Source organism: Crinia signifera, chromosome 11, assembly GCF_055691185.1.
Source record: "Crinia signifera chromosome 11, ASM5569118v1, whole genome shotgun sequence".
Taxonomy (NCBI): Eukaryota; Metazoa; Chordata; class Amphibia; order Anura; family Myobatrachidae; genus Crinia; species Crinia signifera.
In genome coordinates this window covers 103,711,758-103,733,522 of record NC_139227.1, presented here as the reverse complement: position 1 = coordinate 103,733,522, position 21,765 = coordinate 103,711,758, and the positions used below count along the sequence as shown (strand labels likewise).

Below are 21,765 nucleotides of genomic sequence, written 5' to 3'. Positions count from 1 at the left end.
CCTAGGTCGGGGGCAGCGTAAGGGTGCACAATGCCACACACACAAAAATGGCAGGGTGCATTTTGAGGTTTTAAAAATGGGCAGGGTGCGGCACCCTGCAGAAGAAGCTTAGAGGGAACACTAAATTCACTACAATGCGCCAGCCCTGGTGACGTCATTGAACAATATCATTAATGATATCTTCAGTGTGTAAATTTTCTACATTCGTAAGGTAATCATGCAAAATATCAGGGGTCAGGGAACATTTTTACCTTTTACCTCAAAATATATATATTTGAAAGGAAAGAAATGATATAATTGTAATACACACTGTACCCACAGAAATGTATGATATATCCTGTTAGTACGGTAGACAGCCCAGCAGCAATTGCTAATGACGATGAATGATTACCACCACAGACAGCCATACATGGTAATCATCATTATCATCACCAATGGTTGCCAGGCTGTGTGTGGTATAGCCATTGATAATGTGATGTCCGGGTAATTATTAGTGTCAATATTTCTAGATGATATAGTGACAGTCTGTGCAATGTTTTCCCTAGACTAGAGAGTGGTATACCTTGACAGAAGTCTAAACCCGGCAAAGAAACTCGGCTCCGCAGTGGCACTACAGATGCCCAAGATGGCGCTACTAGTTGACTCTGCTGAAGAAGTAGGTGGATTTGGAGGCGGAGCCCGGGGATCACGCAGGGAAGCGAGTTATACAAAAGGGCTGATGCACTGCACTGCGTCAGGTCTTTGTACATTTCAGTACTGTAACACACACACAGCCGGGTATGCATATAGCATCATATCTCCTATATATTTGGCTACATCTGTCACTCAAAGTGGGTGTCTGTGTCTATAACGCTCTGTTCCTGGACTTTCCTCTTAATGTGTGATTGCCTTCATCTGTGCTGAACACCTTTCTGAGAAATTAACCTGTTTAAAACAGGTGATGGCAATCATACATTAAGGGGAAGTCTAGAAACAGAGCATTGTGTCCCTCCTGGAGAGGGTCATGTTGGGAGGTATGTGACAGAGAACCAGCCCAGTGAGCCCACAGACAGTGGCAGACACCCACTGCCTTCCCATGTTGCCCAGCACTGCTACTCCACAGCCACCAGGTGAGCGCCCCCCTCCCGCGATTTGCGGCAAAACCGCCCCCCCCTCCCGCGATTCGCGGCAAAAACACCCGCTCCCCCGCGACCCCCCCCTACCGCGATTCGCAGCAAAAACACCCCCGCGACCCCCCCTCCCGCGATTCGCTGCAAAAAGAACCCCCCCACGACCCCGCCCGCAATTCGCGGCATAACCACCACCCCGCGACCCCCCCCTCCCGCGAATCGCGGCAAACCCTCCCCCGTGACCCCCCCCCCCCGATTCGCGGAAAAAACACCCCCCCCCGCGACCTCCCTCCCGCGATTCGCGGCAAAAAGAACCCCCCCGCGACCCCCCCTTGCACGATTGGCGGCACCCCCCCTGCGACCCCGCTCCCGCGATTCGCGGCACCCCCCCCCGCAATTTGCAGCAACCCCCAGGATTAAATGGCACATGCAAAACACTGACATGGCTATGGTCGACAATGAAAAAGGTTGACATGAGTTTTTGAAGATTTATTTTTATTTTTTTTAAATTTTTCATATTCATTGCCATGTGTCGACATGGACACCAATGAAGTGGCACACTTATGTCAACATTTACATGTGTTGACCTTTCTGTGTTGATTTTTTCTTCTGGCGATTCGCGTCACACCCCCCGCAACCCCCCCTCCCGCGATTCGCGGCACCCCCCGTGACCCCCCACCTCCCGCAATTCGCGGCAACCCCCCACCGGAACCCCTGTGAACCCCGCCCTCCCGCGATTCACGGCACCCACCGCCGCGACCCCCCCCTCCCGCAATTCGCGGCACCCCCCCGTGATTCGCGGCAGCTCCAGAATTAAATTGCACATGGAAAACACTGACATGGCTATGGTCGACAATGAAAAAGGTTGACATGAGTTTTTGAAGTTTTTTTGTCATTTTTTGAATATTTTCATATTCATTCTCATGTGTCGACATGGACACCAATGAAGTGCCACACTTATGTCAACATTTACATGTGTTGACCTTTCTGTGTTGATTTTTTTCTTGTGGCGATTCGCGTCACACCCCCCGCAACCCCCCCTCCGGCGATTCGCGGCACCCCGGCACCCCCCCACGACCCCCCCCTCCCGCAATTCGCGGCAACCCCCCACCGGAACCCCCATGAACCCCGCTCTCCCGCGATTCGCGGCACCCACCCCCCGCAACCCCCCCCCCTCCCGCAAATCGCGGCACCCCCCGCAATTGGCGGCAGCCCCAGGATTAAATGGCACATGCAAAACACTGGCACGGCTATGGTCGACAATGAAAAAGGTTGACATGAGTTTTTGAAGATTTATTTCATTTTTTGAATGTTTTCATATTCATTCTCATGTGTCAACATGGACACCAATGAAGTGGCACACTTATGTCAACATTTACATGTGTTGACCTTTCTGTGTTGATTTTTTCTTGTGGCGATTCGCGTCACACCCCCCCGCAACCCCCCCTCCCGCGATTCGCGGCACCCCCCACCTCCCGCAATTCGCGGCAACCCCCCACCGGAACCCCTGTGAACCCCGCCCTCCCGCGATTCGCAGCACCCAACCCCGCGACCCCCCCCTCCCGCAATTCGCGGCACCCCCCGTGATTCGCGGCAGCTCCAGAATTAAATTGCACATGGAAAACACTGACATGGCTATGGTCGACAATGAAAAAGGTTGACATGAGTTTTTGAAGTTTTTTTTTTCATTTTTTTAATATTTTCATATTCATTCTCATGTGTCGACATGGACACCAATGAAGTGCCACACTTATGTCAACATTTACATGTGTTGACCTTTCTGTGTTGATTTTTTCTTGTGGCGATTTGCGTCACACCCCCCCCACCCCCCCCCCACCACAACCCCCACTCCCGCGATTCACGGCACACACACACACACCTCCCCCGCGATTCTCAGCACCCCACCCCGTGACCCCCCCTCCCGTGATTCACGGCACACCCCCGCGACCCCCCCTCCCATGATTCGCCGCAACCCCCGCCCCGTAACCCCCCCTCCCGCGATTCGCGGCACCCACCCTCGCGACCCCCCCTCCCGCAATTCGCGGCACCCCCCCCCCCGCGATTCGCGGCAGCTCCAGAATTAAATTGCACATGGAAAACACTGACATGGCTATGGTCGACAATGAAAAAGGTTGACATGAGTTTTTGAAGGTTTTTTTTTTCATTTTTTGAATGTTTTCATATTCATTCTCATGTGTCGACATGGACACTAATGAAGTGCCACACTTATGTCAACATTTACATGTGTTGACCTTTCTGTGTTGATTTTTTCTTGTGGCGATTCGCGTCACACACACCCCCACCCCCCCACTCCCCCCACTCCCGCGATTCACGGCACACACACACACCCCCGCGATTCTCGGCACCCCACCCCGTGACCCCCCCTCCCGTAATTCACGGCACACCCCCCGCGACCCCCCCTACCATGATTCGCCGCAAGCCCCGCCCCCGTAACCCCCCTCCCGCGATTTGCGGCAACCCACCCCGCGACCCCCCTCCCGCGATTCTCTGCAATCCCTCCCGCGATTCGCAGCATCCACCCCCCCACAACCCCCCCTCCTGCAATTCGCGGCGACCCCCCCTCCTGCAATTCGCGGCACCCTCCGCGACCCCCCCTCCCGCGATTCGCGGACACCTAAGTTGCAATACAGGGCATCTTTCATACAATTCTAACCATATTTCTCATATACAAACGTTCACAAATTAAGGGGGCGCAGCCCCTTACGACGGTGTGAAGAGCGCCCGTAGGGCGCGATGAATCACCTAGTATATATATATATATATATATATATATATATTCTATAGGCAATGAAATGAAACTCCTGGGGGTAATGGACCGTCACGATGCTGAGACACGGCTGGGTATACATATAGATTCATATGGGGGCATATACAGATGGAGCGGGTCTCTTCTTTGCAGGGGATAGCGATTGCGACACCAGCCGCCATCCCCCGCCATCTGTATCTGCGAAAGGGGACGTGCGCACACGAGATGCGCATGTGTCCCCTTTTGCACGGTTCCCGCCGGTTTGTCGGCGGTCACCCGGAGTCCCCACCGCCTCCCCGCAACCCCCCCCTAACCCTGTCCGTCTCCCTGAAGCGGAGACGGACAGGTTCCCCTCACCCCGCCGCATGGAAACTTGCACGTTAGACGTACGCGCGTCTCAGTCAGATGATAGCTGGGCTGCTGGCGGATCGCCAGCGGTGACGTTCTGGCGATTCGCCAGCAAGAGGGAGCCCGGCTCCATCTGTAGATTCATATGCATTCCCGGCTGTGTCTCGGCAGCACAACTGTCCATTTCCCCCAGGAATTTAATTTTTACCTATTTGGGGTAATTTACCCCTGTTCCCTGACCACTGTAATATATGATAATTTGGCCACTACATTTTCTAGCTGATGTAACTTATTCTGTGTTCTGCCCTCAGACTCCTCAGAGCCTCCCAGTTACAGAAAGCATCTAAACACTGGTGGAAGACACCACTGGGTTAGACATAAGGATGGGGTTACAATTACAGCTATAATTACATACGCACAAAAATGTGTTTATCATTATTATCCTCATAGTCATCAACTTGGCAACGTACAACAGGTAAATGGACATACTGACTATACATCCTTACCAACTATAGAACTGGACTCTCTGGGACAGTCCCAGAGGGATACGATCATGAGGTCTACATACACCACTAAGTCGACATACATGAATGTTGAAATGGGGTTAGGTCGACAGGGTGATTAAGTCGACACAGGGAAGGTCGACAGTCAAAAGGTTGACATGGGGGTTTTCACTTATTTTTTTTTAAGCCGACATGTGCCAACAGGCGGTATTTCATGCCTTACCATCTGCTAGGGCATGGCGGGAGAATAAAATCGTGTGCCGAGTGTAGCAAGGTGCACGAGGGGATGCGGTGCCCTTTTTTAGTGCCCATGTCCACTGTGTTGGCATTCGGGACCAAAACAAAAATGAAACACCCCATATCGATCTTTTGACTGTCAAAATTTCCCATGTCGACCTAATGACTCTGTTGACCTAACCCCATGTCGACCTTCATGCATGTCGACCTAGTGGTGTCGACCTAATGCTTGTCGACCTTGTTGTACCCTACCAGAGAGGAGAAGAAGAGGGGTGGTTATAGGAGCGGGGCCCCACACATCATATTAGGCCACACCCCCTCACATTAAAATCCCAAGTTGATTCTCTAGGAAGTAGACAGGATGATGATGGGAAACCCACTCTTTTAGGGATACAGGGGACTACCCCTATAATAGTCCTTTTGGCCAAGTCGACATCATTTAACAAATCTTATGTGCAGCCGGTCCGACCTCCTGACTCCGATCCATCTGAGTGTGGTGAAATTGGGCCCAAATCGCATAGTGTATGGGGGCTTTAGAAACACAAATCTTTTCAAACCAATCACTTTGAAAGTGAAAATCTGTTTCCTCTCCGAAGCAGACGATGCTGTCACTGGAAACGTTCTATAAAAGGGTAGAGAGTATACGCAGCGCACCCAGACAACACACTCCGCACTGCAGGAACTCCTGATGTGAGGGCTACAAGCTTTTTGTCTCGTCCTGTGACTCACTAGTTCATGAGGCTGTTAACACAGCTGTCTGCTCAGGATTCAGCCTTCAATGATGCTGTAAGCTCAGCCATTTGTTGTATACAATGTAACAACTTCTTTACTGAATGAGGCCAGATTACGTCACGAAGACCCTCAGAAATTGGTAACAATGCCAAATACAAAGCTAATTACGTAGGATGGAGGCCTTGCTTTATTTCCAGAAGTGACACAGAAACAATCAAAAAGGTTACCTTTTTACACAAACTTCAAAATCGCCTGCATAGGCGTAACAAGAGCTTTATGGGCCCCATAGAAACATATTGGAGGAGCCCAAGGACGTAACTTCCATAGGCAGGGCCGGCGCCACCACTAGGCAGCCTTAGGCATTTGCCTAGGGTGCCGGCCACTGGAGGGTGGCAATTTGGAGCAGGTCACCCACCTGGAGCGAGGTGAATGGCGGCAGCGTCCGCAACAACCCCACTGGACCTGTTCCCCTCCCTACCCCTGGAGTTACGTAGCGGCACTGGCCGCATCCCCCATTACCCCCCACCCCTGACAACCCCCCGTGGAACGTCGCAGCGGCGTCCTGACACCCCCCCCCTGTGTGGAGCGGCCGGCCTGCCACCGTAATACCCGGACACCCCCCCCCCCCCCCGTGTGGAGCGCCCCCATCCCCCCACCCGCCTGGGGCGCTCCGATGTCTGGCACCGGCCCTGTCCATAGGTGTAAGGGGTGCAGCCGCTATGGGGCCCAGAGCTGAAGGGGGCCCATCTATACTGTGTAAGTTATATTTGCTATATACATTTATCACCATTAGTTGGTACATAGGGGCCCTTACAAACTTTTGCTATGGAACCTACGAATATCTAGTTACGCCCCTGTTGAAGCCCGATCTCAATGCTACTTGAGAGATGCCTCTCTGCAGCAGTTATTCAATTTATGCCCATAGTAATTCCCTAGTTTATTTTCTGAACCATAGCAGTGCCATAGTTACAATTATGGGTACTTGTTTAGTGTCACGGTGGCAGCATGAGACGCTCTAGCTTGAATATTGGCAGCTTGCCAGACTGCCTTAAGCTGCGCTTGTAGCGTAGCGACTGAATTCTGGCAGCTTGCCAGCTACCTAGCCGCCTTACAGTATCAGGCTACTTGTTTAGTTTCAGGGCGGCATCGCGTGCCGCCTTACGCTGACTTCTCCGTGGCAGCCCAGCGCTGCTACCCCTAGCCCTCCTGTCAAGTGAGCGCCTCTCACACAGTGCTTGTGCCCGCATGATATGCCCTCTCCTGTGGAGAGGGGATCATTAGGGCGCCGGCAGAGAGGCGCTCCATTTTTGTGATACGTAGGAGCATCTCAGACGCTCAAGCAATGAGACTCTCCTGCGTCTGATGCAAAATAATGGAGGCATTTGCCAGTGCTCCATGTTACATACTGGCAAATGCCTGCATTTCATACCCCCACCATCCACGCCACCCCGAAACGTGGCGAGCACAGCGATACGTGTCCTACCGACCTTTTCATAACCCCACCATCCACGTCGGCGTGGAGTTGAATTTATATAGTGTGGCGAGCGCAGCGAGCCCTACATGGGGACGCGGAATACATGTGAAGTTATCCACGTCCCCTTGCGGGGCTTGCTGCGCTCGCCACACTATATAAAGTCAGTTCCACGCCGACGTGGATGGTGGGGGTATGAAAAAGTCGGTAGGACGCGTACCGCTGTGCTCGCCACACTATATAAAGTCAGTTCCACGCCGACGTGGATGGTGGGGGTATGAAAAAGTCGGTAGGACGCGTACCGCTGTGCTCGCCACGCTTTGGGATGGTGGGGGTGTTTCAAGAACACATTTAAACCTGCCATATTATACATCTGAGCAATAGCTACTCAGAGGTCAGAGGCAGGAGGGTATCATTGCATTGCTGCTGGAGAGTCTGAGGCGCTGAAACCTATCACACACATGGAGCGTATGATTGCATTGCTACTGTAGCGTCTGAGAAGCTCCTACGTATCACAAACATGGAGCGCCTCTCCGCCGGCACCCTCATGATCCCCTCTCCACAGGAGAGGGCATATCATGCGGGCACAAGCGCTTTGTGAGAGGCGCTCACTTGACAGGAGGGTTAGGGGTAGCAGCGCTGGGCTGCCACGGAGAAGTCAGCATAAGGCGGCACGCGATGCCTCCCTGAAACTAAACAAGTAGTCTGATACTGTAAGGCGGCTAGGCAGCTGGCAAGCTGCCAGAATCCAAACAGTCGCTACACTACAAGCGCAGCTTAAGGCAGTCTGGCAAACTGCCAATATTCAAGCCAGAGCGTCTCGTGCTGCCACCGGGAAACTAAACAAGTACCAAATTATGCCCCATAGTAATGCCCTAGTTCATTTTCTGAACCATAGCAGTCCCCTAGTTAATATTATGCCCCATAGTAGTGCTCTAGTTTATTTTTGAACCATAGCAGTGCCCTAGTTAATATTATGCCCCATAGCAGTGCCCTAGTTAATATTATGCCCCATAGCAGTGCCCTAGTTCATTTTCTGAACCATAGCAGTCCCCTAGTTAATATTATGCCCCATAGTAGTGCTCTAGTTTATTTTTGAACCATAGCAGTGCCCTAGTTAATATTATGCCCCATAGCAGTGCCCTAGTTAATATTATGCCCCATAGCAGTGCCCTAGTTAATAATATGCCCCATAGTAGTACTCTAGTTTATTGTATGAACCATAGCAGTGCCCTAGTTAATATTATGCCCCATAGTGGTGCTCTAGTTTATTTTATGCACCATCTTATTTCCATAGTTTACTTGATGTCACATAGTTGGGCTGCCAGTACACATTATGCAACACAGTATCCCCAATTCTTATTATGACATACAAATATCCCAGGCTTATATAATACCACACTATAGTACAACTAATTTATATTGGGCCACATTAGAGTGCCCTCCAGTTCAAATGTTTCCAAGTGCCCCAGTTCATATTATACCACACTATAGTGCATCCAAGTCATATTGTATAGTACCACTTAAAGCACCCCAGCTCTTATTTGGTAACATTACAGTGCCCTCCATATTACAATGAGCAACTCAGATTATGACACATAAAACAGTGCCCTCCAGTTCATAATGTGCCACATTAGTGCCCCAGCCCCTGTTATATAACATTATAGTGCCCTCCACATTACAATGACCAGATCAGATTATGACACATAACAGTTCATATTGTGCCACCTTACATATAGCATCCACCACACACACCCCTCACTTAAAATGTAATGTCACACAATTTAGGCTGAGCATTAAATCAGACCCAATAGCTTAGCAGGCAAATCTGGGAAATTGGTATGCAACTTTATGAACTGGGTCCGGGCCCCCCTAAGCCTCTGGGCCCATAGTAATTTGAGGGGAGAAATCAGCCTAGTGCATTGGTTCCCAAACTGTGTGCCGTGGCACCCTGGGGTGCCGCTGGACACTTGCAGGGGTGCCTTGGGTTGGCGGCCCTGGACCAACTTAAATTATTTATGAACAGAGTGACAGACAAAACCAGTTCTTGTGGCTCCCAATCATTACATTTGTGGACAAAAGAAGCAAATCCCCCACAAGTGACCCCAAGGAAGACATAAAACACCCTCTTACTTAATTTAATATTTTTTCCAAAATTTATCAATAAGAAACATTCGGCCTAGGGGTGTCGTGAAAATCATTTGAGGCTCTGGGGCGCCGTGATTCAAAATAGTTTGTGCACCACTGGCCTAGTGTATGCCAAGCCTGAAAAAGCAGAGCAATCTCCGGCCTCACACCAACATTACATCAGCAATCAGCTGACCAACCCCTCTTGAGAGGAACCTAAAAGTTTTCTTAGACCCAGGTTGACCAGGAAAACTGGTGATCGTGGTTCCAGAAGATTTTCCATTTTGTGCTGACATAGGCAGCAGGTAGAGTAGAGATATGTTTCAGTGTTCATGTATGTACAGGTTTTATATAGACTTTCAGAGATACCGTATACAAAGCTGTAAAGCAAAACAGGTAGCAGATGTGACCACAATAGAATGCTTGTGGTGCTGATGGCAGCCTGCAAGAGACTAGATATTGGTGCGATGCACAGGATGTAGCTAGATGGAACCCTATGTAATAGGATACCTGCTCAATGGAATGCGCTGTACAGGACAACCCAGAAAATAGATGCAGACTGAACGACTAATGGGTGCACTTGTTTGCAGGTCACCAGTGGCAGAATCAGATGCAGAGGCAGTTTGTGGAGGCAGGTCACCGGAGGCAGAATCAGATGCAGAGGCAGTTTGTGGAGACAGGTCACCGGAGGCAGAATCAGGTGCAGAGGCAGTTTGTGGAGGCAGGTCACCGGAGGCAGAATCAGATGCAGAGGCAGTTTGTGGAGGCAGTTCACCGGAGGCAGAATCAGATGCAGAGGCAGTTTGTGGAGGCAGGTCACCGGAGGCAGAATCAGATGCAGAGGCAGTTTGTGGAGGCAGGTCACCAGCGGCAGAATCAGAGGCAGAGGCAGTTTGTGGAGGCAGGTCACCGGAAGCAGAATCAGATGCAGAGGCAGTTTGTGGAGGCAGGTCACCGGAGGCAGAGTCAGATGCAGAGGCAGTTTGTGGAGGCAGGTCACCAGAGGCAGAATCAGATGCAGAGGCAGTTTGTGGAGGCAGGTCACTGGAGGCAGAATCAAATGCAGAGGCACTTTGTGAAGGCAGGGCACCGGAGGCAGAATCAGATGCAGAGGCAGTTTTTGGAGGCAGGTCACCGGAGGCAGAATCAGATGCAGAGGCAGTTTGTGGAGGCAGGTCACCAGAGGCAGAATCAGAGGCAGGTCACCAGCGGCAGAATCAGATGCAGAGGCAGTTTTTGGAGGCAGGTCACCGGAGGCAGAATCAGATGCAGAGGCAGTTTTTGGAGGCAGGTCACCGGAGGCAGAATCAGATGCAGAGGCACATTCTGGAGGCAGGTCACCGGAGGCAGAATCAGATACAGAGGCAGTTTGTGGAGGCAAGTCACTGGAGGCAGAATCAAATGCAGAGGCAGTTTGTGGAGGCAAGTCACTGGAGGCAGAATCAGATGAAGAGGCAGTTTGTGGAGGCAGGTCACCGGAGGCAGAATCAGATGAAGAGGCAGTTTGTGGAGGCAGGTCACCGGAGGCAGAATCAGATGAAGAGGCAGTTTGTGGAGGCAGGTCACCAGAGGCAGAATCAGATGCAGAGGCAGTTTGTGGAGGCAGGTCACCAGAGGCAGAATCAGATGCAGAGGCAGTTTGTGGAGGCAAGTCACTGGAGGGAGGATCAGATGCAGAGGCAGTTTGTGGAGGCAAGTCACTGGAGGCAGAATCAAATGCAGCGGCACTTTGTGGAGGCAAGTCACCGGAGGCAGAATCAGTTGCAGAAGCAGTTTGTGGAGGCAAATCTCTGAAAGCTGAAACAGATGCGGGAAAATGGAACAGAGCTGGAAGCTAGTACAGCCAGGAGACTGTTGTAAATAGGGTGCTCCCAACATCTTTTGGCTGAACAGGTCACATGAGCGTGGCTGCTGGTACCTGATTGGCAGATAGAAGAATCATGTGGGAAAAATCCAAACTGGCCAGACTCAACAACCAGAAGTACAATGACGGTTGTTGTACGTTGTACCTGCTTAGACAGATCAAACAGTGATTGATTTTTTTGGGGACCTAGAACCAGAATTTTTCAATTTTGCTTAGACTTGGGTATACACCAGAACAATTTGGACTCAATTCTCTGAATTTTGACGCATCTTACGGCCGATTGTATGAAAAAAGAGCAGAATTGTAAATTTTCAATCCGATTCCGATTTGATGCGCGTTCCTGACGCTCGTTTGGTTGCTTTGGAGATTTTTCCTGCTGCACTAAAGATTCGTCATCTACACTGGATTGGGTGCAGATCGTGTACTCCAATCCAATCGTGCGACCATCATACGATTTCAAGGAAACGATTGTCACATGGTCACGGTCGTTCTGGTGTTTGCCCTACAGAACTGGTTGAAGATTTTTTTTTCCTATTCTGTTCTCATAGACAGAAATGATGTTTGTAACTGCAAAATCTAACACCCATCCCAGTTCTCTTTTGTGTTTGCTCTGAGCCACATTCCTTCTATCTTGGTATGGTCCAAAGTCCAATAAATGATGCACAGATTGTTAGCTACATTCTTTTGACTTCATTTGAAGGTTTAACCGTGTAAACGTCATCATATAAATAAAGGACAACGTGGGTGAGCATGCCATAGCGTAGCGGTTGCCACCTGTGTCACGGCCGCTACTGTGGATTTATGCTAATGTTGCAGCTGTCTTCTGAGATGACCGACAGTTGCTGCTCTAATATGCCATGGTGGAAAGGTTGCACCAACCGTCGGACAACGGGCACACCATCGGACTATATTCCCTGACACTGGTGAGGCAGCCAAAGGACTTTTAGAGCTGTTCTGGTGCCTTACAGTTTGAATAGTTCCTTGTACAAAAATAAAGTAATATATCCCAAATCCATAATAGGTCTGTATTTCCTTCCCGCAACAGATAATGGGGTAAATTTACTAAGTTGGGAATTCTATCGATTCGATCTATTATCTTCTAGAACAGCAATGTCCAACCTGTGGCTCTTGAGCAAAATGCAGCACCCATCTGTATGCATGGCTGCGGTAGTGCAGCTCCTAGCAATGGTTTATTACGGTGCCCGCCTGGATTCCTGGATGGGAACTTCCTCGGACCCCCTCCGGTCCCCCAAAGGCCTGGTCACCGGTCTGGCTCTCCGTATTAATGAGTTTAGTGACATTACGCAATGCAATGAACCGCATGATGTACAATGCTGCACCCTCCCATCTTCCCTTCCCCGTTCTGTCCCTGCAGTGGCGACAGTCTATCTACTTGGATGGAGCAGGACTGCAGGAGAAACACACGCAGTGTGGACAGGAACCTGGATAGCGGCACCAGCGGTACCAGGGAGGTGCATGGGAAAAGTGACAGCATGGAAGTTATTATACCCTAAAGGATAAAAAAAGGGGAAGACTAGATAGGCCGAGCGGTACTAATCCGCTATCAAATTCAAGTTTTTTTATGGAACCAATTTGATCATATCTTGTGTGCTCCCAATTTCCAGCATTGAAGACCGTGTTATAGGGCACTTTGCATAGTAATTACATTATTAAAACATGAGCCTATGCTGTATTCTTAGGGAGGATTGTGTGATACTGTGCTATGTATATGTACACAACAGTAGTTCAACCTATAAAACATATCAGAATTATTATTACTACTACGTATAAGCGGCACGTGGTTACAACAGGCAGCGAATCATACTGTATGGAGTATTATGGGTTAGTCCATCAGCATGCTGGGTATGTGCCGGAGTTCAGGGGCCCTACACGACCAAGGGGTTAATTCTGTGTGTTGCAGCGCTAAAATGATTACACAAGTCCTCCTGTCCATGGCCTTAAAAGTGTTGTCAAATCTTTTCAAGTAGGGTAAATGGTTGTCACTGTGGCAGGACGGGCGCATTCCTGTGCCACTTTTAGAAAGGTTACATCATTACTGTACATGATTACTTTGCCACCATCCAAAGGAACTGAATGACAATAAACATTGCTCTAGTATATCTTTCAGCACACTCGCTGAACGTATGAGATGACTGCGGGGATTTTGTATTGTAATTTTATAATGACCTAAAGGGATCAGTGATAAAACAATACATTGTAAACTGTAAAAATAACAACAATTAATATATTTCAGAAAACACTGACATTGCTTGCACTAAAATAGCAGCTAGATCCCCTTCGCCGGGAAGACCTTTCCCATAATGCACTGGGTCCACATCTCCTGGACGGGGAATAGTAATCTGTGATGAGCGCAACGAGCCACCATGCCCTGCAGCTAAAATAAAAAAAAAAATAACCTACACCAAACTAGATTACAAACAAAATAAAAAACGCTGTAGGGGCATTTAACAACTTCCGCCCTCACCTGACGTCACATCCTGATCCTTACCGCGAACGGGAAATAGTCACAACCCTTGCAATAAAGAAAGGCCTTGATAATAAAACTCACAAAACATAATGGGGGGAGTTACTAAGATGTGTATTCTACTTCACATGTGATGTTGCTATGGGCAACCAATCAGAATATACTTCTTATTTTTTTAGCACCCTCTAGAACAGTGGTTCCCAACTTTTTGAATCACAGCACCATAAAGTATCAGAATACTTTTCATGGCACCCCTAGGCCAAAAGTTGGTTACTAATTTCAGGAAAAATATTTAAAAAAGTTGTGATTTAAATGTTTTCCTTAGGTCCAGTTATGTGGTGAGAAACATGATTCACTTCTGTTTAACCTCATATTCTTAATTGGAAGCCACAAGCACTGATTTTGCCTATTTCATTGGCCATAAATAACTTGAATTGATTCTGGACCACCAACCTGAGGCAACCCTGCAAGTGCGCACAGTTTGGGAACCACTGCTCTAGAACAGTGGTTCCCAACCTTTTTTCTCTCACGTACCCCTTGATTAGGCTTTTCATTGATAAGTACCCCCTCCTCTCATTTTTAAATATGGACAGTACTTAGCGGTATGCGGATCCTTATGCATGTCCTTACATTAAGGAGGAGTGGAGGAGTAGTATGCAGCAAGGAATCGTGCCCTTCTGTGTCTAGACACTGTCTGTGTATTATCTCCAGGATTCCCGCTAACACCGGAAGGATTAATGCCGCTGCTTCCTCCACCTTTGTCAGTGCTGGGCAGATGACTGCTGATGTCTGAGTGCAGCATGGGAAGCTCCCAGTGGATTTCTGGTCAGGTATAGGACACAACATGGTTTGTCTCCATGGCAATGGGTCTTCTTCAGCCATCAAAAGACCTTTTCATCGTCCGCCATTACCGATATTATTTTCAAGTACCCCCAACTGGTCTGCAGAGTACCCCCAGGGGTACTAGTACCCCAGGTTGGGAACCACTGCTCTAAAAGATAGAATACAGGATCTGATTGGTTGCTCGTTGCAACATCACATGTGAAGTAGAATACATATCTTAGTAAATTTCCCCCAATTCCTACCTCCCACGTGTCACGATTTCAGAGGGACAGTCCCGATTTTCGGGTCCTGTCCCGCTGTCCCACCCGCGGCCGGCATTGTCCCGCTGCGGGGGGTGGCAGTTGGGAGCCCCCCCAAGCTGATTGAATAGATGCTGTGCGCATGCGCACAACGTCTATTCGCGGCTGAAAATGGGGTCGCGGCTAATTTGCATAAGCCGTGCCCTCATTTGCATAGGCCCCGCCACGCGAGTGTCCCTATTCCAGCAGCCAAGAAGTTGGGAGGTATGCCCAATCTATGTTTACTATGTCTGTGCAAATTAACTCTCTCTCTCTCTCTCTCTCTCTCTCTCTATATATATATATATACTGTACAGTATATATTTAAATGTGGATGAAGGTGTTATCACTGCTGCTTACATGGAAGTCAGGAGACATACTGGAGACTTGAACTTGTGCTAATCAGGGGAGGCGTGGCCATTCACCCTTAGATTAAAGCATAGTAAAAAAAAAAAAGCGATTTAAGCCCACCTCTAGCCACACTGCAGCCAGCATACATTAGGGATGGCCATGGTTGCCATTGATGGCAATAGAGCAACTGGCCATCGATAGTGGCATACTATGCAATGGCAGTGTTTTTATCTTTCAATGGTCATCCATTTTCTTTGATTGTCCTGTGTGGGACAATCAAAATATGGGGGTGGGGCTTAACAGGTGTTGGGGCGGAGTTATGCTATGCACAGTATATTACATAGTTACATAGTAGGTAAGGTTGAAAAAAGACTTGCGTCCATCTAGTTCAACCTGGTATAGATATCCATTGCTGATTTGGTAGGTTCTGGTATTTTACAGACAAATTATATTTCTTATTTGTACCCATGAATGTTTTTCTCCAGTAAATGTTTGTCCAACTTTGCCTTGAACGCATTTAATGAGCCAGCCGTTACCACCTCTCTGGGAAGAGAGTTCCAGAGTTTGACTGTTCTGACCGTAAAGAAATTCTTTCTACTAGCTGAATGAAATCTTTTTTCTTCTAATCTATACTCATGCCCTCGTGTCCTAGATTCCTTACTAGTAGAAAAGAGGGTGTGTGACAGTTCCTTATATTGGCCCTTGATATACTTGTACATGTTGAGCATGTCCCCCCTTAAACGTCTCTTTTCTAATGTAAATAGTCCCAAATTGCTTAATCTCTCCTCGTAGCTTAAATTCTTCATTCCCCTAATAAGCTTTGTTGCTCGCCTTTGGACTTTTTCTAATTCTATGATGTCCTTTTTATAGTGTGGGGCCCAGAACTGTACTCCGTACTCTAGGTGAGGTCTCACCAATGCTTTATATAGTGGCATAATTACCCTTGAGTTCCTAGTTTCCATTCCCCTCTTAATACATGCCAAAATTTTGTTGGCCTTTTTTGTATGTGGGGGTGATATATGATAATTACAAAAGCAGTCATATGGTTAAGTAGTATTGTGTACAGAGGGTAGGTGCAATTACACAGAAAGGGACCTGATATAACACAGTAACATCTATCATTGTATTATGTTACAATTCATAGTAACTTATACAACAATAAAAAAAAAAAAAAGATAAACTTTCTATTACTTATTCTATCACCAGTAACCTCCCTCTGTAACCGCTGCCATCTCTCCCTATTATTGTAGCATCTGATGTTATCTGCTATACTGAACAAAACAAATTCTATCCAATATTCTCTGGGATTATCAGCCCCTCTCTCATCCCCTCCGTGCACACTGTCGCCTCACCTCCTTCCTTTTCCCTCACAACTAATGAACTCTACTCGTTCCCAACACTCCGCACAATGATCAATGCCAATCATTCCAGAGCTTGCCCCAGTATCCAATGCCATCTTCGGGTGCTGTTAGCCATTGTAACGTATGGGCTACACAAAATGTACCAGGAGAGGGATCTTTATTATCCCTCCCTGGCAAAGTCCACTTGTACATGCATGCACTCATCCTCAGACATGTTGGTTTTTATCCTAGAAATAAATTGATCATATTACTTGTACACATTGCAAGGATGATAAGATATAATAATTACCAGGACAAGTTCCAATAGGTAATAAACATGCCCCATTCATTGAAAGACCTACAAAGCGGTCTCTGTGCTGCTGAGGAAGGAGTGGGGACTTGTCTCCTAGCATGGTGCCCAGCCCACGATATCAGATTATTGATAAGGCAGCGTTACGCAATGGAAGCTAGCTGTCCATCGTACTGTCTTTGTGCTGCCGAAGAAGGAGCGGGGACTTGTCTCCTAGCGTGGTGCCCATCCCACTATATCAGATTCATGATAAGGCAGCGGTACCCAATGGTAGCTAACTGTCCATCATCCTGTTTCTGTGCTGCTGAGGAAGGAGCGGGGACTTGTCTCCTAGCGTGGTGCCCAGCCATCAGAATATTGATAAGGCAGTGGTACCCAATGGGAGCTAGCTGTCCATCGTCCTGTCACTGTGCTGCCGAAGAAGGAGCGGGGACTTGTCTCCTAGCGTGGTGCCCATCCCACTATATCAGATTCATGATAAGGCAGCGGTACCCAATGGGAGCTAACTGTCCATCGTCCTGTCTTTGTGCTGCTGAGAAAGGAGCGGGGACTTGTTTTCTAGCGTGGTGCCCATCCCACTATATCAGATTCATGATAAGGCAGCGGTACCCAATGGGAGCTAACTGTCCATCGTCCTGTCTTTGTGCTGCTGAGGAAGGAGCGGGGACTTGTCGCCTAGCGTGGTGCCCAGCCATCAGAATATTGATAAGGCAGTGGTACCCAATGGGAGCTAGCTGTCCATCGTCCTGTCTTTGTGCTGCTGAGGAAGGAGCGGGGACTTGTCTCCTAGCGTAGTGCCCAGCCCACGATATCAGATTCTTGATAATGCAGTGGTACCCAATGGAAGCTAGCTGTCCATCGTCCTGTCTCTGTGCTGCTGAGGAAGGAGCGGGGACTTGTCTCCTAGCGTGGTGCCCATCCCACTATATCAGATTCATGATAAGGCAGCGTTACCCAATGGGAGCTAGCTGTCCATCATCCTGTTTCTGTGCTGCTGAGGAAGGAGCGGGGACTTGTCTCCTAGCGTGGTGCCCAGCCATCAGAATATTGATAAGGCAGTGGTACCCAATGGGAGCTAGCTGTCCATCGTCCTGTCACTGTGCTGCCGAAGAAGGAGCGGGGACTTGTCTCCTAGCGTGGTGCCCATCCCACTATATCAGATTAATGATAAGGCAGTGGTACCCAATGGGAGCTAACTGTCCATCGTCCTGTCTCTGTGCTGCTGAGGAAGGAGTGGGGACTTGTCTCCTAGCGTGGTGCCCATCACACTATATCAGATTATTGATAAGGCAGCGTTACGCAATGGGAGCTAGCTGTCCATCTTACTGTCTCTGTGCTGCTGAGGAAGGAGCGGGGACTTGTCTCCTAGCGTGGTGCCCAGCCAACGATATCAGATTATTGATAAGGCAGTGGTACCCAATGGGAGCTAGCTGTCCATCGTCCTGTCTTTGTGCTGCAAAGGAAGGAGAGGGGACTTGTCTCCTTGCGAGGTGCCCATCCCACTATATCAGATTCATGATAAGGCAGCGGTACCCAATAGGAGCTAGCTGTCCATCATACTGTCTTTGTGCTGCTGAGGAAGGAGCGGGACTTGATTCCTAGTGTGGTGTCCAGCCATCAGAATATTGATAAGGCAGAAGTACCTAATGGGAGCTAGCTGTCCATCGTCCTGTCTTCTGCAGGCTGATGTCACCTCTTTGGTATGCAAAGGACTTCTGTCCCCTATATCCTCCCAATCATGGACCAGGAGTTAATTAGGAATTTACTTGATTTGCCATATACAGGATGGTCTATTAAAGCAGTTTTTGTATTGGTATAACCAATGTTTTTCAAACACGATCAGGCTTTCTAATGTGGGATTAGTATTCTCCATCTGGAGGAAACCCAAAATGTCTTCATTCTTATTTATGGTTTTGCATGTTTTCGGTTGTAGACATATGGTAGAAATCGTGTTTTATATGTCTTTACTCCTCTTGTGATCGTTTATCATCCCAGGCCTGGTGTATAAAGATGCTTTAATCATTCTGCTACCGACAATGAGCAAGATGTGTTTACGACGGATACGGACAAATATTCTGCTCTGTTATTGACTTCAGCGGGGCCCCCCTGCGTGTCTCAGACTTATAGGGAATCTCCGAGCAGATGAGTCCGGAATCCCCACATGTCATCAAAGCTCCGGATAGGACATAATGATCACCTTGCCGGAGATTAGCCTAATGGCTCACATATTAATAATGCTTCTCCAGCATGAGTCAGGACCATGGCCCCCCTGTCCAGCTTGTGCTAATTAGAGTGTTATTCATTACATCAAGGTGACCTGCCTTCCAAACTGCTGGTCACTACATGAGTGCAGGCTCTACAGAGCAAACACTGTATAACTACATAATGTCATTATAATTAATATGGCACCAAAAGGGATATCAACGCCCAATTACAGAGTACATAGACGAATAGGCAAAACGAGGGCAGCATAGGCCAGAGTGCAGTTAAGAGCCCGGGGATTTGGGGGTTAACTTCATATGCAATGCAGCACAGAGCAGTGTATGATTCATAGGCAGTTTAGCATGTGGTGTAGCTGGGCCAATCAGCACCAAAAGGGGAGGCAGCTTAAGCGGGGTATTTAGGGTCCAGCTCTGGGGCAGGAACTTCCTCTTGGAATCCGGATCCCCACCCTCCCTTCCCTTCTTTTTCTTCTTCTCTCTGGTGCTCATTGCCTTCGGGCTGTCCAAACGATTTGGTAAATTTAATTTTTAGTTTAAAAATCGGCGAGAAGGCGCTCTCGACCAGCAGTCGGGTGAGGTGTCAGGTGGTCACCGTGCGGTATTACCCCCCCTTGCCAGGACGGTGGGCGAGTCCCGAACTGAGCGGGGACGGTGGGCACTTCCTTGAGGTGTCCGCGCCCTACCTTAGAGGGGGCGGGGAGCCGTCACAGTGCAGGCTGTACCTTACGTAAGGGGTGTGTTTGTTAGATTGGAGCGATGCAGTCGCTTCCATTGGCATACACCTCTGACTGGTGCTGGTCTCAAGTGCTTTCTTGGCCATCCCTTTGATAGACAAACAAGGGTCATACCACCTAAATAAATAACTTGACCATTTTAAACTTATGCCATGGTTGTCTGAGTCTTATTTTTAGATAAGGTGTCCGCGTGAATTATTTCTAGGCAGTAATGTAAAGGTAACAACACAAGGCAACCAACATAATCCCTTGGGCGCCTTAAGCAAAACAGTGACTTACAGAGGAATACAAAAAGGACAAGGACAGGGCACATAACCACAGCTGCGTCAGCAGACCTAGGGACATCTCTTACATTGAGCACTGGAGGGCTCAGACATTAATGCACATGCGCAGATCTGCAGAGGAATGGCGCAGCAGGGATTTATCTGAGGATTTACGCAGTACTGCTGCAGTTGTTACGGAGCTACATTTTAATTCCCATGAATAGGTGTGCAGGGGCCCCAGTGTATTGCTATCCTAGGGCTCTACACTGCTGTTAAGATGGCCCTGAGCAGACGCCACTGACATAAGTATCAGGGGGCAGAAAACTGCAGAATTTGGTGCCATTGAAGATGATTTCAGTAAGAAAATGAAAAGCACATGGGGGACGAGGGCCCTGCTCATAAGGGAAGGGGCAGACACACAGGGTTGACACAAATGGGGTAGACAATGAGTGCAGATGGGGATGTGTAAGTGAACACATTTGCTTGCATGCTAGTGAGGGGATTCGGGGGGCCCTCGCCGGAGACCTTAAGTCTCCTTGACCGACCACAGCTTCTTGCCCGTTCCTTTGAGCTTCTTCAAAAGAGCTTGAACAGTGCATCTTGAAACTCTAGTCTGCTTTGAAATCTTTGCCTGGGAGAGACCTTGCTGATGCAGTATACTAACTTGTGTCTTATTGCTATGCTCAGTCTTGACATGGCATGTGACAAGAAATCGCATGAGACAGTCTTCCACGACCTCACCTATATAGCCAAGCTTGGCTGTTTCTCAACCCCTACACAGCTGTTTCTGCTTCAGTTAATGACTGTGTTTCAACCTACATATGGAAATGATGATCATTATCACCTGTTTCCTATAATTAGTTAATCATACACCTGATTATAATTCTACTATAATTCTACAAATCTGTGCAAGTGTACCTAGAAGAATTGATGCTGTTTTTGTCAAAGGGTGGTCAAACCACATATTGATTTGATTTAGATGTCTCTTCTGTTCATTCATTTTGCTAATTGATAACAAAAAAAAACTCCTATTTTTGAAAGCATTCTTATTTGTCTGCATTTTTCCCACCAATAACAAGCAGCAACTCAGTTGCTGAACCTCTTAGTATCTATGACACAGGGGGAAATGTACTTAGATGGGACTCCTAGTTCAAATGGGATGTTGCTATGGGCAACCAATCAGATTCTACTTATTTATTTAGCACTTCCTAGAATATAATAGATAGTGATTGGTTGCCCATAGCAACATCTCATATGAAATAGAACTCTCATTTTAGTAAATTTCCCTCATAATCAGGTACAGGTTTATATATATATATATATATATATATATATATATATATATATATATATATATATATATATATATATTCTCTGTTGAGTGCATTTTTTTTCTATCTGTCTATATATCTGTGATACTGCACACACATATATCAGACAGCTAATACATAGATGTCTGTTCTAGATTTGCACCACACAGAGAATGTGTACAGTTGAGAGTTTGCATGAGTTTCACCATTGTAAATAATATTATAGAGTGGTGTGGCCCAGGAACGGTCATCTTCAAGTTCAACTTTGTTTCCTCCGCCTGTGAAATGGCATTCAGCACGTTACTTGTAAATTCTATCTGCATTGTGTGGATCTGAAAGTCTATTTATAGAGCCTGGAGAATGGAGGTGTCAATACACCCTCCTGTGTAGTGTGGATGAGGGAAGGACACAACCACCCAAAACAACTCAAATTTCACTAGAAAACCAATACCAAATGCCGCAATTTAGTGC

At 48.0% G+C, this 21,765-nt stretch overlaps 1 protein-coding gene across 1 annotated transcript in view; it reads right to left on the bottom strand.

The window, feature by feature from the left end:
- The window catches only part of PTH (parathyroid hormone), a 100,170-nt gene that overhangs the window by 8,625 nt on the left and 69,780 nt on the right, over nt 1–21,765 (bottom strand). The window lies entirely within an intron of this gene.